Source organism: Trichechus manatus, unplaced genomic scaffold (assembly GCF_000243295.1).
Source record: "Trichechus manatus latirostris isolate Lorelei unplaced genomic scaffold, TriManLat1.0 scaffold00010, whole genome shotgun sequence".
In the NCBI taxonomy this organism is placed as follows: Eukaryota; Metazoa; Chordata; class Mammalia; order Sirenia; family Trichechidae; genus Trichechus; species Trichechus manatus.
The window spans coordinates 26,570,529-26,589,129 of record NW_004443946.1 but is presented as its reverse complement, the minus strand read 5'-3'; the positions used below and the strand labels follow the sequence as shown (position 1 = coordinate 26,589,129).

Below are 18,601 nucleotides of genomic sequence, written 5' to 3'. Positions count from 1 at the left end.
ATCACCTTTGAGCTGCAGCAATGCTTCCCATTTTCCCACCAGCCACCAAGGAGGCATCAGTGCTTTGACCAGAGACTCAATCAGGAGAATATTAAGGAAACAAACAAAAAAACAAACCCATTGGCCTTGAGTCAATTCCGACTCAGGCAACGCCATGTATCACAGAGTAGAAGGCCCTATGGGGTTTTCTTGGCTGTAATCTTTATGGAAGCAGATTGCCAGGCCTTTTTTCTGTGGTGCTGCTGGGTAGGTTCAAACCACTAACTTTTAGGTTAGTCATCCAGCGCTGTTTGCTCCACCCAGGGATCCCTGATATTACGGAAGGTAGGGGGAAATATGGGTCCTGAGTGAAAAGCTGCTCCAACTCTGGTTCAGTTGCTAAAATTAAACCCAGGAGCTTTTCATCACTTAAGTAATTGAGATAGGGGTCCTTATAGGGACTGGGGCCAGTTTCTCAATAACGTTCACAGGCACTAGGATACTAGTGATCCAGAAAGTGAAACTTGGGGAGGCTGTTAATAAAGTGCCTTGGAAAGGATTGTGCATGATTTACCGTACCCAAAACCAGAGAGTTTTCTTTGTGGAAGAAAGCGACTTGTGCCCTCCCCAACATCACACACACACTTTCCTGGCAGGCCCGATGGGTTTCCAAACATTTCGTCACCGTTTCCTCCTGACCTTGGTGTGAAGGGAACAAGCCGCGTGGCCAGTTGGTTCCAGCAAAGCCATTGGGGGCGCCGGCCTGGGCTGGGGGAGGGTGGCAGCCGACGCGGGAGTGGAGGTGAGGTCTTTTGGAAATCCCCAGCCCGGGCAGCCGCTGGAGATTTAAAGACGCCTTCCCCGGCCTTATTTGGTTGCAGGAAGTGGGCGGCGCCGGGCCTGCTGCAAGAGAGGCCGACCCGAGACTGTTGTGCTGATGAAGTGGTCGAGCTGGTTCCTGCTCGCCGCGGTGCCGTGCGCGCCGGCCGGCCGCTGGGCGCTCCGCGCTCCCAGCCCCGAGTTGTGCAATCCTTTGTAGCGCGCCAGAGAGTCCTCCTCCTTCGCTGTTGCCTCTTGCTCTCTCTTTTTTTTTCAAGCTGTGAGCTCAACCGATGAGTCAGAGCCGTGCAATCCTGACACTGCATCGCAGGACTCGGGGTGACACGGAGGGAGGGAGAGCGATCGCGAGGCGGACACCTCGGGCGCGGGGCGTGCCGAGGCTCCTGCACCGCGAGAGGGGGGTGACAGCCTGCGCGTCCCGCCCGGGCCCTGCCAGCAAACTTCCCAGCCTTGGGAGGCGCGGGCTGACGGAAACCCCTCGAGCGCCGCGGAAAGGCGACGGCGCCTGTTTGTTTTTAAAATCGAGGAGTGCGTGCAGGCTGCTGGACTCTGGGAGGCGACTGAAGGCGGCGGCCGGCGGCGGAGAGGGGACAGCCGATGCTGGAGCTCGGGCAGGAGTGGGGTGAGTGGAGCTGCCCGGCTGGCGGCCGAGGCCTGCACACGGCAGGGCGCAACCCGCCCTGTCGGCGGTGGTGGCGAGGGGACCCGGAGCTCCGCGCAAGCGGTGGCCGCTCGCTCCGTGGACTGCAGCTCTGCAGGTGCGGCCCGGAGCGGGGGCAACGGGCTGCGAGGGGCGCCGCGCGGTAACTTCTGCGGCCTGGATGAGTGTGGGAGCGTGTGCGTGTGTACGTGCGTTTGCCGCCTGCAGCTCGTCCCCTCCCGGGCCCCGCACCCCCCAGCTGCGTGTGCAGCACAGACCCGCCGTGTTTGTGCAGCTACGCAGCGCGTTCGCGGCCCCCACCACCCGGGCGCGGCCCCAGCAGGAGAACGCTCCCAACTGCCCGGCCCTCGGCGGCGGCGGCGGCGGGGGTGGCTCAGGAACACCAATGCTCCTCCTCTGCCTGAGCGAAACGTGGTGTCCGCAGGGACCCGCTGGCGTGACGGAGCCCAGGCCCTGGAGGCGCGGGAGGGACTCGCGAGCTTCGGGAACTTGGCTTGGGAACCCCCTCCCTTCTAGCGTGCACGGGAAAGGGGACAGTGCATGGAAACTAACCCCGGGCCGGGAGTTTGTGGAACAGAGGAAACCGGGGCAAGTGCAGTAGAGGCCTAAGTTTGAGCCTTTTCGGCGAGCAGGCAGGCAGGCGAGCGACCGTACCCGGGCATTGTTGGCGTACCTCAGACCTGTCATCCTTCTCGCCTGCCCCCGCATGCCCGCGCTGGTGTGGCCCAGGAACGGCCTGCTGGGCCCCCGGGGTGCCGCACTGCGTGCTGTGTTTGGTGGTGCCTGTCGGGAACACTGGAGCCCCGGGGTTTTGTCTGGACCCTGCATATGGCCGGCTTGGTGGAGTTAGTCATACTTTCCTACCCTTCCTCCCCCAATGCACGCATACTGCAGCGTGAGGGCCCCCTCCCAGGCCTCTGGCAAGGGCCGAGAGGAGGCAGAGGAACCTGGTGCCACTCTGGGGCTTTCAAGCCTCAGCCCCAAGAAAGGCAGACTTGGAGGAGGTATCTGCCACCCACAGACTGGTGTCCCAGTCCAGCCTCCAGCGTGAGCTACTGGAAAGATGAAAGGGGAAGTTACTTGCCCCGTTTGAAACTTTGTTGGTCACAACTTTGGTGGCTACTTCCTGCTCCACCATCTCACATCAAATGTGTGTGCCAGCCCCTGGAGCCTTGCTCAGGGGGCCCTGGCTGACATGGAGGCCGCTCCCACATGTGTGTGCAGGGGATTCCTGTTGGCAGCTGTGGCTGGTGGGAAGGGAGGTCTCCCTCGCTCCAGCAGGGGGAGCCTGGCCTTGTGTCTGCCTGCAGGTCTAGGCACTCTCCACGTTCCTGCAGCTTCAGGGTTCAGAGACTGGAGGCCTGGTGAAGGTGGAAGAAGTGCAGCTCTGAGGAGAAGCCATTCCTCCCTGTGGGCCTTGGGCCAGGAGGAAACCACTTGTCTTGCTCCAGAGCCTCCTAGGGAAGGTGTGACATATACTCTTTAGGATCAGAGAAATGGACCCTTTTTGCAGGCAGTTAGTTGACTTCAGGATGAAGGGAAAAGGAAAAGCCTTCCCAGGTTGAGGATTTATGGGTCCTCTTTTTCCTACTGCTCTGGACAGTGACTAATAGGGGTGTAAACATTCAATTACTGTGATAAACCATCTCATTGCATGGCCCTGGTCTAGTCTCCACTCTAATCCAATTGGCCTCTTGCTGATTATGCTGGTCAGACTAGCTGGCAAGTGTCAAGGGGATGCAGAACCCAGAGGGTGCCCCCCAGGCCATGCAGCTTGCTCTGGGACAGCCCGCCCACTGCCAGTGTGGCCTCTTCAAGCTCCAGACAGAACCCTGACTCCCCATACCTCTGTCAACCCCTCACTCCACCCTAGCAAAGAGTGTCCAGAGGGATGAGAGTTTTACTTTTAAATGTGGGATTTAAAAATAGCCCCTGTATTTGGCCCTGTGGGCTGCTGCTTTTAATAAATGGAAAAAAAGAACAGACAGTTACAGATTCAGCCGAGGGCCTCCTGTGGCTGCGTAACCCAGGGAAGAGCTGCCCAGCAGTGCTGAGTCCTCTGGGGTTCCCAGTAGGGAGAGGAGGAGGGGTGCACGGGTGTAATTTCTTGGAGGCGGATGGGCCCACCCCTGGAATCTTTGGCCTTGGTAGCCCGTTTCCTGCAGTGAGGATAGCCACATGTGGCTGGGAGATTCCTGATTATCCTTCTAGTCTTGATTCAAACACCATTTTCTTTAAGAAGCCTTACCCTTCTTGGGAACAATGGTTTCCACCTCATGTAGTTATTTGGGTACATATTGTAATATGGGGGTCAGAAACATAGACTTGGAGCCAGAGTGCTTGGCTTCAAGTCCCAGCCCCTGCTTATTAGCTCTGTGACTATGGAGAGGTTATTTGACCTTTCTGGACCTTGTTTTCCTTTTCATACCTCCCTCACAGAGTTGCTGTGAGGTTCTGTGAGTTTATATAAAAGGCTAAAGCATGTTTCAGTATTATCATAGCCCCTGGTCCAGTGTAAGCTCTGTGTCATTCCCACAAAGTCCACATCTAGTAGTTGTTTAGTAAATGGTAGTTGAACTGATAAGGGAAAGATCTCCATCAAAAACTGTGGACTTGGTATGTTGTAGGTCCAGTGAGTCCTTGCTGCTGGGATCTCTTCATACCATGCCATTGGTTTCAGAAGGGTCAGTCCACGATGGGTGATTCCATTGCTGGTGGACTCTTGTTCCCTGGCACTGCCCTGCAGCTGGCCTTCAGGAGAGCATGTCCAGGTCATCCTGACCTCATACTGGACCTCAGGGTGAAAGAGTTGTGGAGCCTCCTGCCTGGGGATCTGCTAACCTAGGCATTTCCTCGGGCCAGGCCAGGTTGGCACCCTTCGTGTGTGTGCTTGCGTGCGTGCGTGCATCAGTACAGAGGCAGCCTTTGAGGCTGCTGCTGCTTCCATGACCCACTACAGGCTACAGGAAACGCAGCCAGTAGCCATACCCCATTTGGAGGGGTTGCTTCTGCACGTCGGAACTCTGGGTTTGTGGGCCTGAACTAAACCCTGAGCTCTGGGCTGGGGCTAGGCAGAGTGTGCCAAAATCCCAAGTTCTTTCTAAAGAATTTTCGTTTGCATTCAAAGTGACATACAGGATATGGTGAGACTGTAAGCTCATTTTATGAATCAGAAGCATTACAGCATAACTTCAGTGTTGGAAACTGCTGTTTAGAATTCAGATCACACACACACACACACACTCTCACACACTTTCTCTCACACACTCGGAGGGACTCACAGTCACACTCTTGAGAAGAATAACAGCTCTTGGTGGGGGCATCAATTCAGATTCCAAAGCCATCAAGCAAAACTCGTCCACACCCACTTCCGCCTCCACACTCAGAATGCCATTCCTAGGAGGTGTGGACAGTAACCCAGGCAGTGACTCTGAAGGAAGCTTGGTGGGTGCACCGGAAAGAGTCCTGGGCAGACCTAGGTTTGTACTTCAGCTTCTCCACTTGTGTAGCTTTAGGCATGTTGCTTAACCTCCTGAGCCTCGGTTTCCTCACCTATAAAATGGGGACGATAACAGTACTTCATAGGGTTGCTGTGAAGGTTAAACAAGAGCATGCATATAAAATGACTGGCACGTAGTAGGTACTCAACAGATGGTGGCTGTCATTGTGCCAGCTCCCACCAAGTCCAGCTTCTGTTTGCCTTTTGTTCCTACCAGGGAAGAGAAAATAAAGTGTCCTGCTTGTTGTGGTTGAAGAGCCAAGCCTCCCAGGCCATTGGGGTATAAACGTGCAAATGAAGGGAAGTAGCACATTTTCCAACTCTCTAGGCCTTGGGTATGGAGTCCCTAGGTGGCGCAAATGGTTAAGCATTCCATGACTAGCCAAAAGGTTGGTGGTTTGAAACCACCCAGAGATGCCTTGGAAGAAAGGCCTGGTGATCTGCTTCTGGAAGGTCAGAGCCTTGAAAACCCTCTGGAGCACAGTTCTACTCTGCACGCATGGGGCCACCATGAGTCAGAATCGACTTGATGGCAACTAACAACGACAACATCAGGCCCTGGGTACAGCTATGTGATTCACTTGCACCTAGACCTGCCCAGACACTGTGCCGTGGCACCTCTGTGAGGGACTCTGTCCTGGCAGCCTAGGATCAAGGGCTCAGCTTCCCAGAGATCAGATTGTGCTCTCGGCAACCTACCCGCCCAGGCCCCAGGCTGAACTGGGTGTGGGAGGAAGACTGTTTTTCTCAGCCAAGAAAAAACGTCCTCCTGTCTTTGCTCCACCTGAAGCTTCCCAGTGTGACCTCGATGGGGGTTTGGGTGGAACTGGGGTGAGAGTTGTCACCCAGAGAGCATTTTAGCTCTTTCATCAATTGAAATAGGAGCAAGGGTGCAGGGGGAGGAGCATCAAGATATTATGTAAGAAGAAAGTTGCCACATGTCAGAAAAGAGCTGAGGTTTTGCTGGGGTGGGAGGGGGTATCTCTCCGAGGGACACGATTGCTGACTGTGGTTTGCGAGGGCTGGCAGGGAGGAGTGGGGCTGGGGGCCCCAGCCAGCCTCTCGGCTCTTCCTGGAACACAGCCTCGTGCTGTGGCCAGCCCGGGAAGGTGCTCCCTGTTCTTTCTGCCTTTCTCCCCAGTGGCAGGGAGCTCATGGTTAGAGCGTTATTTTTTCCAGGCAGTGCCTCTTCCTCCTGGAGTCTCAGGAAGGGGGAGGGGAGCAGCCAGGGCCAGGTTTGCCCAGGCCGAAGTGTGGAGAGAGGGAAGTACACTGGGCTTGCCGCCAGAAGGGGGTTCCCTCTGAGGCCACACAACCTCTCTGGGGAAACGGGGTCCAGAGAGGGAGGGAAATAGTGAGGGATTTCGATTCACAGCTTTTTCCAGCAGTTTGGCAAACAGAGGCCCCAACCCAGCCTGCTGTTGCCAGAACTGCCAGTTCCATGGAGAGAAAGGCCCTGGAGGTCAGGCCTTAAGTGATAACTTGCAATCCTGAGAACTCGTGTGAGCTGGCCCTTCTCTTCCTCCTCCCCTCCTCTTCCTCTTCCCAGCCTGTTGGAAGTCCTGGGTTGTGCACCTGGCTGCTGCCACCACTGGGACTCTGATACCCCTCCCCACCTGGCCTTGTTCTGTCTGCCGGCCTCAGCTGGCCCCGGTCATAGTCCTGGGCTTCCCCAGCTCCTGGGAGTCATCCCAGAGCTGCAAAACACTTTGGGAGATCTAGTCCAGTGCCCTGCTGAGAGGCTGCGAGTTGCTTGAGGTTCCCATAGATCATCTCCACTTTCACCTTGGGAGGCTGGGAAGAGGAGCTGCTCCTGTGCCTGCCCCTCCCAGCTTAGAAGTCAGGAGGACAGCTTCAGTGCAGAGGAGACCAGAGGAATACTGTCTCGGCTCCTGGGTGTGGCTCAGGCCTCCGCTGGCTCCATAGTTATTTATTTGTCTGTGTGTGTGAGTGAGTTTGTGGTCAGGAGGCTGGCTGTGAGTGAAAGCAGAAGTACCCACGCTATGTCAGCTATGCAGCACGAAGATTGGACCTTATGGGGACAGTCTGGAGAGGAAGAAAGTGGGCAGAGGCCCTTCTGCACAGTGGCTGCGGGTGCTTTGTGTCCCTGCAGCAAGGCCTGCATATATGAACATGAACAGCCCTTCCATGTTGCTAGCAGCTGCCTTTCCTTGCTGGCTCTGGGCAGAAGAGGTGCCAGAAATAACCAAGCAGACACTTCCACTTGTGGGACATTCACTGCTTTGACGACCTCTGGGCAGGCTGGCTTGCTTCCTGCAGGCCCTGGTGTCTCTCAGGCTCGTACTTCCTGTGGCTAACTCCTACCCAACCTCCCCTTTTAGTCCTCTTCTTAGTGTGAGCCCAGGAGGATGGAGGCTCATCCTCACGGGCCTAGCTGGGGACTTTTGCCCCTCTGTGTTCCTTTGGGCCCTGCTGACACAGCTGAGTCCAGGGGAGGCCTGTTCTTGGTGTGCTCTGGACTTCTTGCCTGACCTTTTTCTCCTGAGTGCCTTAGGCCGGATGTCCTACACACCCGCAGAGCCCAACTGTTGCTGGGTCTCTGAGTCTCCTTGTCCTACTTAGGCCTGATCAGCCCTGCTCCCAGCTGGCTGTGGAACTGGAAGAGTCAGATCATCCAGTTCCCTCCAAGTTGTTGAGGACTGAGCTACCCCTGCCCAGGAAGGGGGAAAGGAAATCACATTTATTAAGTGCTTGCTTTGTGCCAGGCATTTCATATATGTATTGCCTCATTTTATCCCACAGTAACCATAAGATGAGAACATTCTCTACAAAGAAACTGAGACTCACCGTGAGGCTGGTGACTGGACAAGCTGAGGCATGTTCCATCTGATCTTGGAGCCCTGTCTCTTTTCAGCATGCAGCCCCTACGACTTGTCTGGGCTGTTTGCACAGTGCTTTGACGCTTGGAGTGAAGTGCTGATGGTAGGAATTCAGGTGCCTTTAGAGTGTCTGATAGGAGAGCGATTTGGGGCTGGGAAGGGTAGGGAAGACCCCTTTAAGGCCTCTCCAAACACTTAGAGGGGCTTTTATAGATGTCTCCAATCTAGAGGGAACCTGTTTCTGGCATATTGGGCAGAGATTGTTTCTTGAGGGGAGTGTAAATATTTCACAGCAGGGGGCCTTGCTCTGAAGGACTGGCGGGCATATGGGGATCAGTTGTGTCTGTGGGGGTTGATGGGAAAGTCACCCATTCACGAGGAGTAGAAGGGCTTGGTTTAGGCCTCCCCGAGACCTTCCAGGTGTCTCTTCCTCTCCAGACACATCCCAGCCTCTGTAGTCCTGAGAATAGTTCTGAGGACCATAGACTAGGGTAGGGGGGATCTAAGGTCTCCCCTCCTGGCTGCTGGGTCTGACCCTGGGGCCCTTCATTCCAGCTGACTTGGCTGTGGTCCCAGAGAGCCTGGTTGGTGTGTACTGTGGGACTTGGGCTGGATGCTCTGCCGGTGCCTGGTGCTGTGTGCCAAAGACCTCTGGGTGTATTTCAGGAACAATAAAGCATAAATCAGCATAGGAGAAAAGGCCCTGCAGCAGCTGCTCGTAGACTGGAGAAACGCAAGGAATGTGCAGGCATTTGGCAGAGGCCGTGAATCCTGAGTGGGGCCTGAGAAAGGGCGTTCCGCTGACTTGATGGCCAGGCCAGTGAGGCAGGCAGCTCTGTGCACCCACTCTACAGCCCGTTTAGGAGGCCAGGCAGCTGTGCTGAGACCTCCTCTGCTGGCAGCCAGTTTTTGTGCCTCTTAGTCACCAGTAGGTACTGGAGAGCTGTATCGTCCCCATTCTTTGCCCTATCCCAAACTGGTTGACCCTCCACTCCGGGCCACCAGATAGGTCTTGGCCCCTCTGGAGCTGTCAAAGCAGGAAGGCCTGTGCTGATGAAGACTTGGTAGCCTTGACACCAAACACCAGACCCCTTACTCTATTCCTGCTGGGGAGGAGATGAGCCAGGGGTCAAGGACTTGGCAACACCAGGTCTGAGGGAGTGGTGAGAACACCCACCTGGAAGGCTCTGATTACATCTTTACCCAAGGATCAGCCATGTGTCCTTGGATGAGTCACTTTAGGTCTCACAGCTTCAGTTTCCTCAGCCATGAAAAAGAGATTTTGACCAATGGTCTTTGGAGTGGGTGGGCACTGTCTGTCACTCCCTTATTCAGGATGTGGGATAAACAGTCTTTATTTAGGAATTTAAGTTCTTGGGAAAAAGAAACCCTTCTGGGAGCCCCATGCAGAGATGTGGGTGGCTGTGGCTGGGAGCTGATGCTCAGTGCCCTGGATGGGGGTCATTTGGCACTAATAGAAATCCAAGCATGGAGCTGACTTGATTTCAGGGTGCCAGGGGAAGGGACAGGAGCCTGGGACCCATGGAGATTTGGGGCATCTGGCCACTGACAAACAGGAGAGAGTCAAGATTCTATTTTTAAAGAGCTGTTGGCCAACTGTGGGTGTAGGGTTAGAGGAGTGTGGAAGGGGTATGACTTCTTGGGTGGAAGAGTGTTGCAACTTTCGCAGGTTGGCTCAATGGTGATAATCACCTGTAGCCTCTTCATCTTTAAAGCCACTCACCTGCCAGGCCTCTCCCACCAAACTTACCTGACTAGCCACACTCCCAGAACGTCATGGTAGTTTCCAGGCCAGCTGATGCCACTCTGCAAGAAGAAGACAGGAGCAGCCCAGAAGCACAGAGCACAAGGTGCTGCTGCTGTCCATCTCAGCCTGCCTGGTGGTGAGGCATCTAAGCAGGAGGCTGGACCTGAAGTCCTGTGGGTGAAGTTTGGGCAACGGGCTCTCACTGGAGAAGGCTGGCTCAGGTTCTAGTCCTGGTCTTGCCTCTGTACTCACGTGACCTTAGGTGAGTGATGTGACCCTCCGAACCTTCAGGATCCTCATTGGCAAAAGTTACGAGTAATAATATCTACCGTGTAGGAATTAAACAAGATGTGTGCAGAGTGCTTAGCATCATGCTTGGCACATAGTCTCACACACTCAAGAAATGTTAGAGGTGTTGATGGTGATAAAGTAGAAAGCCTTGTTTGTGTGATGTTGGTATTTCACCTTGGCTTCAAGACACCCTGCTCAAGTGTCTTGCCTAAATGGAGGCGTGCAGCATTAAATTGGGAGTCCTTGATTCTGTGCCTGGGTGTGCTCCTGGCTGTGTGTCCTAAGGCAAGTTTCTTCCCTTCTCTGGGTTGCTTTGTGGAACAAGGAATTAGACTAGATGAACACTGATATCCCTTGACATTTGGCATCTGTTCTCCTTCCCCAGGTAGGCCCTGCTTTGCTGGTTGGCTCTGAAGAGAGACCTGAGCCACTTTTCTCCATATAGGGTGGAGGCTCTTATTCTGGAGTGAGATCCTGCTGACCCTACAGCTCCCAGGTCACCTGTGCAGTCCCCCCACCTCAACACCCATGGGCTCTCCCGGCTTGCAGGGGCTTTTACAGATGACCGTAATCTAGAGGGAACCTATTTCTGGCATATTGGGGCAGAGATTATTTCTTGGAGGGAGTGTTATATATTATGGTCTGTTTGAAATGCCCCCAGGAAAAGCAGAAGCTCTGGGAGGTGCTTGAGGAAGGTGCTCAAGTAAGAGGATCCATGGCTGGCTTTGTGGGGTTTTCATGGCTAGCATTCCTTCTGAGACCCAGAACAAGTGTAGATTTGGAATTTTTCTGGGAGAATGGGAGCTTTGAAGGCGCACAGCAAGCATTTGAATCTAGCTTATGCCACCTTAACAGCGTAGCCTCAGTTTCCCTCTGTAGAATGGGGACAATAAGACCCCTGTACCAGGAAGTTTGTAAGCATGGATTAGGGTGTGTAAAGTGCTTGGCATGGGGGAAGTTCTCTATAAATGTTAGTTCCCTTCTTTTGGAAAGGATCTGCCTTTTGAGTATTCTGCAGAATGGCCAGGGAGTAGAAATATTTATCTGTGGCGATTTTCTCAGGGGAAGCAGGGCTGCATGACCAGCTGTTGCAAACCCAAATGTCTCCCTTCCCCTAGCTGTTTTGATTCTGGGATCAAGCTTGGGGTCCGTTTCAGTATGTGTCTGGTGTAGATGGGAGAAGGGCTACCTAGTGTCTGAGATCTGTGGGTGCCCAGGGTTGTACAAAAGGTGTGGAGAACATGGGCTGGGTAAGGAGGGGAGTAGCCTTTTTGAGCTGGGAGAACTTGGTAAATTATGTAACTTCTAATCTTAATTTCCTGATTTGTAAATCCCTCAAATTTCTTTCTATTATTGAATTCTAATTTCATTCCATTTTGATCGGAGAACATACTTTGTGTGATTTCAGTCTTTTAAAATTGATTGAGACTTGTTTTATGGCCTAACATATAATTTATCCCAGAGAATGTTCCATGTGCACTTGAGAAGAATGTGTGTTCTGCTGTTGTTGGGTGGAGTATTCTATAGATGTTATTAGGTCTCCTTGGTTTATAGTGTTATTCAAGTCTTCTATTTCGTTATTGATCTTCTGTCTAGTTGTTCTATCCATTATTGAAAATAGTGTTTTGAAATCTCCAACTATTATTGTTGTATTGTCTATTTCTCCCTTCAATTCTGACAGTTTTTGCTTCTTGTATTTTGAGGCTCTGTTGTTAGGTCCATATATGTTTATAATTGTTATATCTTCTTGATGGATTGACACTTAAATATCATTACAAAATGCCTTTCTTTGTCTCTGGTAATTTTTGTCTTACCGTCTATTTTGTCTGATATTATTATAACCACGCCAACTCTCTTTTGGTTACTGTTTGCATAGTGTATCTTTTCCCATAACTTTTACTTTCAATTTGTGTCTTTGATTCTAAAGTGTGTCTCTTGTAGACAGCCTATAGTTGGATTTGAGTTTTTTTTTAAATCCATTTTGCCAGTCTCTGCCTTTTAATTGGAGTGCTTAAACCATTTACATTTAAATTAATTACTGATAAGGTAGGATTTAATTCTGCTATTTGTTTTCTGTACATCTTGCCTTTTTTGTTGCTCTATTCCTCCGTCACTGTCTTCTTTTGTATTACATAGATACTTTCTGGTGCACCATTCCTGGCCTGAAAGTGAGACGAAGGAGGGTGAAGGTTAAATGAGATATTGCCTACAATGCGCTTAGAACAGTGTCTGGCAAATAGTAAGCACTCATTAAACATGGGGCATTAAGTCAAGCCTTGGGCACTGTAAGAGCCACAGCCAGCCCTAGGGCTAGCTAAGAGCAAAGTCTACCCAGGGCTCCATGGGCCCTTCATGTCTCCTGAGCAGGGCACTCTCGTCCTTTGGGGAGTGGAGAACGGTGGATCCTGGGAAACCAGGTCCTGACCCTGTAGCCTTTCCCTTGCTCCAACGCCTTGGCACCACCTGGGCCACTTATGAAGCATTGCAGATTCCCTGCCTGGTGACCCTGACCCATGAAACCACTCAGGGTAGGTTTTACTGCACACACTAAAGCTTGAGAACCACTGCTCTACACAGATGGGTAGCAAAGTGTGATAGAGAGAGACCTGGTTTTGAGTCAGCAGGCTTAGGTTCAAATCCTAGCTCCCTACTTGTGCACTCTGTGACCTGGCACATTACTTATTAAAGCCCCCCCTTCCTCATTTCTCAGAGGAGAATAATAATAAGAAGCAACACTCACATATGCTGGGCGTGTAGGTGGTGCTTATGGCTACTATTTCATGTGGTGGTTGCCCATTACAAAGGTGTTTCTTTGGTTCCTGGACACAGGTCTTGTGTCCTCTCTCCCCCATCTTGACCCAGGTTCTTAAGTTCCACAAAAGAATGAACGAGTGAGTGGTGGCTCTTGGACCAGATACTGGTCATATGACAGCCAATCCACTGCCCTCCCCACCGGGTCGCATCACCTGCAGGCTCTGCTGCTCCTGGCCTTGGTGTGGAAACAGAAGGGAGTTGAAGAAGCATTATGAGATAGCAGTTAACACTGAGTAAGAACACAAAAGATTCAGAAAGAGTGGAAACGGTGTGTGTTGGCGGGCTGCCTGGAGGAGGTGGCCTTGAAGGAAGGCAGATTGTCAGAGTAGAGGCAGGGGAAACAGCTCCAGTGAAGGCTCCAAGTCAGGGAGCTCTCCCTGGAGTCGCTGTAGTCTGTGCATATCTACCCCTGCACAGGCCACCTAGCATTGTCATTAATGTGTGTTTTGTGTCTCTCTCCCCCACTGAACTGAAAGCTCTGTGAGGGTAGGGACCGTGCCCTGCCTTATCTCCTGTATCTCCCCAGAGCCTGGCTTGTAGCCAGTGCCCAGTAAATGTTTGATGAATGGATGAAGGGACAGTGGACAGGGCTGCAGCAGGGTGTGTGTGGTGAGGTAGTGGGCAGGGCAAGGCCAGGTTAAGGGAGATCCCTGTAAGTGGCCTCCTCTGTATCCTGGCACTGAGTGCTCAGGCACAGACTACAGAGAGCTCTGCTCTAGACATGCCAGGGAGCCAGGCCTTTCTAGAAGGGGATGGAGGTGCTGGAGAAGCCTCTGGTGGTGTGAGGTCCATGAACATAGGAGGGTTGTGAGAAGACCAGGGGCCTCACCATTCCCCAGCTGGCCTGCTGCAGGGACATTTGTCAGCTTCCACCACACTCCTCCTGGGATTCCAGGTCCTGTTGGAAGGAGTTTTCCTGGGCTGCCTGAGATCCTTTGTGGCCCTTGCTAAAGAGAGAGGCAGCTGGTCCCCCCAGTGTGGGTGAAAGCTGAGCCTTTCCTGGCTTTGCCTATGACTCTGCTTTCTCTCTGCCTCAACTTCCCCCTATAAAACGGACCTGATTGCCCTGGCTTCCTGTGAACATCCTGGGTGTGCTTGCAGTGTGTGGAGCAGGAGGAAGAGAAAGGTAGAAGCTTGTATTGAAGCCCAAGACCCCCTTATGAGGCAAAGAACTCTTCTCTCCTACATATCCGTTTAAAGCATCTCAGTGTGGGCATTTTTATGGTCAAAGCTCAAACTGCAGCCAGTGTGAACCCTGGAAGGCTTCTGACCTGACTGGCTTGATGGCCAAGACCCCTGGGACTCATGACTCATCGGCCTGTCGACCTGAAGTTCAGTCCAGAGAAGTGATGATTCTGGGGGAGTCTCGACACTGAGAGTGGGCAGATCATGGGGCTTCCCACCGGCTCTCTCATGCCTCCAGGGGAAGTGATACTTGTGGGAGATAGGTCCACGCCTCTGCATCTTTTTCCTTGAGAACAGAACTCATGTGTCCAGTGGCTTGGAGAAATGGGGCCCTGCAGCCTGGGTGTGAACTCCCTGTTCACATGGAGGACACATGGCTTTGCAGTTAATGGAGGGGCACATGGCTTTGTAGAGGGCTTCTCTGTGTCTAGAGAACAGGTTTGTCTAGGGCCTGGGTAACTAACTGTAGCTGGTCCAAGATGGCAGTGCCAGGCCACTTACGCAGTCTGGCTGTAGCCAAAGGCCCCAGAGTTTCTGAGAAAGAGCTTTTCAGGCAGCGAGCCTGGGCTAGGGGCCTGAGTGGGCCATGCTTGGCTCTTCTCAAGAGGGCCCCTGGCCACAGCTCCTTGGCCTCCTAGAGCCAGACTTGTGTGTCTCGAGGCCCAGCCCAGCCATGTCAGGGCATGAAGAAAACAGGGCCACAGGTTTGTGTCTCTGGCCATGGTCTAGGCAGGAGTGGGAAGCCTTAGGGGAAGAAGAGTGGGGCAGGGGGCAGTGGTGGGTCTGGTACTTTTCCATCTGGCCTGTATGTGGTGTGGAGCAGTGAGTGGTGGTTGAGATGACATCAGGGGGCAAGTAGCTTGTGGGCCAGCAAGTGGAGAAGGACTTGAGCCACTGCTTAGTTAGATCCTGGGGCCATTGATGGGGTGGAGTGGGGGGAGGAGCCTGGGCCTTCTCACTTCCTCTTGGCATCATGAGTAGCTCAGATGTGCTTCGTGGAGGGAGGCTGGAAGTCAGGGCTGGGCAGGAGCCCAGGGTAGAGACGCTGTTCATGAGTAGTGCCTCTGCCCAGGCACGACCCTGACCCACCAAGCCCTTGGGCATAGTCTTGAATGAGCATGCCAAGTGATATCTCCAAGGCAGTGCAACAGCCTGCCACCTTTGCCCCGTGGAGCTTGCTGTGTGCTGGGGATGAGGAAACGGGCACCTAGAATTCAGTGGCAGGGGTTTAGGAGGTGCTGTGGCTCATAGTGCAGCTCCTGGCTTCCCAGAGGAAGCAGTGTATGAAACTTGCAGGATGAGTAGGACTTGGCCAGATGAAAAGCATGGGAAGATGTCCTAGGTAGAGGGTACAGTCTGATCAAATACCCAGAAACAAAGTGGGAACAGCATGTTGGGGGCCCTGAACGTACGGCTAAGAATGGAAGGATGAGAGAAGTGGCAGGAGCCAAAGTCTTCAGGGACTTGTGGGCAGGAACTTTGCCCTAAGCCTGTTTGGTGTCAGGGAACTGGCTGGCCTGGGAATTTAGGGCCCTGCTGGACACCATGGTTAGGTTTGTGTTGCCCTCACGTGGGAGATGCACAAGCTCTGACTCCCCGTTTTCCTTGTGCTGAGCTTGTGGGGTGTGTGGTGGCCCTGGCTATAAGAACAGGAACTTGGAGCATTAGCTCCAAGGGTGGGGGATCCTCCACTTGGCTCTTACCCCCAGGTCGGAGCTAAGCCCCTGTGGCTACTGAGCCCAGGCTGGGGGCCTCCTCCTTGGCCTGTGTAACCTTGGCTTGCAACAGTCTTGTCACAGATAAAGGTGCTAAATGCCCCAAGGAGGCTGGTGAGTGGCCCTGGGCCAGGCCCGGTTGGTTGCCCTGTGATAAGGCTCCCTGGATTCCCCGGGGATTGGCCAGCCGGTGGTGAGCATGCGGCTGGTCTGCTGACTGGCACTCGGGGAGCTGTGTATGTTCAAGCTGCTGTCCCTGCAGAGCTCTGCTGGCCTCCAGAGCATGGTGTCCCCGTCAGCGCAGAATACCCAAAGGCCTTTCCGGCACTTTCCCCTCATGTGCCTGCAAAACCCACATGCGGGTTCAGCACCATTTTGTTTTCTTGGTGCTGTAGAGAGGAAGTGCTTCTCACTATACAGATCTTCCTGAAAGCCTGACAGTTCTCAGGCCATTGATATCATACCCTTGCCCTGGCTTAGGCCAGGTTCTGCTCAGGGATTGGGTGCAGCTGTGAGCAGCCTGGAGCAAGGGAAGGATGAACAGAGCCGTGACAGATAGTCAACAGACTGACAGAGCTGGTTGCGGCATCTGGGGCCTCACAGTGACTGTGGGTTTCCTTTTGCAGTGTTCCGGCATCCGCTGTCAGAGGCCCTGCAGCTGGGCCCAGGGGTAAGCTGCTTGCAGGAGGTTCTTCACTGCACCCTCTTCCCCACAACCGTGGGGACTTGGCTCATAGGTCAGCCTTCAGAAAAGATGACTTCCTCTTCCTCACTATGAGGAACGCTGAGCCACCTTCTACTGGAGGGACAGAAGCTTCAGGGTGAGGAGTAGGTTTGGGGTAGAAGAAATGGGAGGAAGTGGCTCAGTCTTGCCAAGAGTTGCAGGCTGTGAGGTGCTACTGGGATCTGAGAGCTTGAAACCCCACCAGCAATTTCCAGAACTGAGCCAGAAGGGGATTGTTCAGGGGATAGAGAGTCCAGGTCCAGAGGGCAGGGCAGAAGTGGCCAGGGCAGGAGGCAATGTCTTAATATCAGGCCTCCCTACAGGTGAGTCGTGCACACCTGCTGGCCCCTCTGTGGTAAGGCCCTTCCCCTCCTTGCCTTCCTGTAGGACTGAGGGTCTCGGCTGTGTTTTGGGAGAATGAGAGAGGTTTACCTGCTAAGGGTTCAGGCAGAGGTCAGGGGCTTCTCAGTGCCAGTGAAGAGAGAGATCTATGTCCAGAGATGCCTTCATAGGCCTTGTGTGGTCTGAGACAGTGGGGAGCATGCTGTGGAAGTGGGGTGTGCAGAGAGGCACTGGTGTCTCAGCAGCATGGCTTGGGGAGAAGGAGTAAGAGCTTGGTCTTGGAGTCAGACAGACTTGGATTCAACTCCTGGCTCTGTAACATAATAACTCTGTAACATAACTGTGTGACCATAGACAAGTTACTTAGCCCCTCTGAGCCTCATCTAGCTCATTTGTAAAATGGAGGTTAAAATAACAATGCCTGCCTTATCAGGTTGTTATGGGAATTGAATCTATGCAAAGCATGTAGGACCTGCTTGGCACAAGTGCATTATTATCAATTATTGTCATCATTATTTTTATTATTACTATTACTGCTATTATTTGTGCCCTGCTACCTGGGTGCCCCCTCCCCCTTCCTCCCGGGTTCCTTGGCAACTTCCACTCTTCTCCCCACTCCCCAAACGATGGTCAGTGCTTGCTTGAGCAGAGGGGAGGGTCCCAGGCCTGGATGTCCATGCCCCTGGCACTCTCGGTCCTCCAGTGGGGGTGACAGGGGACCCTTGGTAGCAGGCAGCTTCTGGGTGATTCAGCTTCTCCAATACTGCTCCCCTTAATTTCTTCTAAGCAAGTCCCTGCTCCAGCTTTGGAGAGCCTGCGATGGGGCCCGGAATGATGGCCCTCTTTGATATGAGAGTGGGAGGCCAATGAGCTGAGTGCACTCTGCCAGTGAGCAGGTCCTGCAGCCCTGTCTGGGATCCTCCTTTGCAGAACCTCCCATCACCCTCCCCAAATCTGGCAGAGCCCCGCCCTTGGAGGCAGGTTCTGAGCAGCTGTCCCTGTCCCAGTGCCTAACACCATGTGCACACCCATGTGCATGCGCACCCAGGCTGGCCCACCACGTGGGCCTTCCCTTCTTCCAGGGCCCAAGCCCGTGCTGTGGCTCACATGGCGACAGGACTGTGATGGGGGGAAGTGTCTGTGTACTCTGTTAGGGACGAGGATGGCACGCATGCCGATGAGCAACTGAGGGGCCCTCAGCCCTCTGGAGGCACATGGACCTGCCAGGCTGCCCCTCTGCCCCCTCCCCTCCAGCACATTCTTCCTTCCTCTGTCTCTCTTGAAGCTGCAGGCACAGACTTCTAATTTAGTCTGCTTGATGCCCCTGTGGAGAGGCAGAGAGCTGGGCTTCTGCAGCCAGGGACAGCCCTCCACCATACAACTTCCTGGTGGTGCCCTGGGTTCAGTCTGGGAGCTGGCTTTTGGGTTTCTAATCTGAACTGGGTTGGCTGTCAGGGAATGAGAGCTTAAAAGCAAAATAAAGGGGTTTGTTTAAAAGGTTATTCCTATGGCCCTCAGTGCTCTCTGCTTGTCCAGATCTTCCTCCTCGTGCTGGGGGGCCAGGGGGCCTTAGATGCTCTCCTTGTCTGGTCTCTCTCCCTCTTCGCAACTTCCACATATGCAGATAAAGGGGGTGCAAGCCGGGAAGCTTTCCCTCTTACCAACTTCTGGGCCTGGAGCTGAAGGAGGAAATGGAGGAGGAAGTTCCTCCCCTTCTGGGTGCTGGGTGAAAGTGAAAGATAGGGAGGGGGCCTGGAGTGAGTCACCAAGCTCCGGGAGTGGAAGGGCTTAGAGCCAAGGAAGCCTGCAGAGGAGTGATAGCACCAGGCCTCCGGGAGCAGCTGGCATTCATGGACGCTGAGGTTGGGGGCAATGTTGGGTGGAGCCAGGGCTTTGTACAGAGACTTGCCCCGTACCTGCCCAGCCCCTGCCCTCCTCTGCTC

At 53.6% G+C, this 18,601-nt stretch overlaps 1 protein-coding gene across 1 annotated transcript in view; it reads left to right on the top strand.

Moving 5' to 3' along the window:
• Positions 1-1,307: 1,307 nt before the first annotated feature.
• MIDEAS (mitotic deacetylase associated SANT domain protein) overlaps positions 1,308-18,601 on the top strand; it is a 41,670-nt gene continuing 24,376 nt past the window's right edge. Inside the window, exon 1 of the mRNA XM_012560039.2 lies at positions 1,308-1,441. The gene's annotated coding sequence lies outside the window, so the exon portion shown is untranslated. The remainder of the gene's footprint in view (positions 1,442-18,601) is intronic.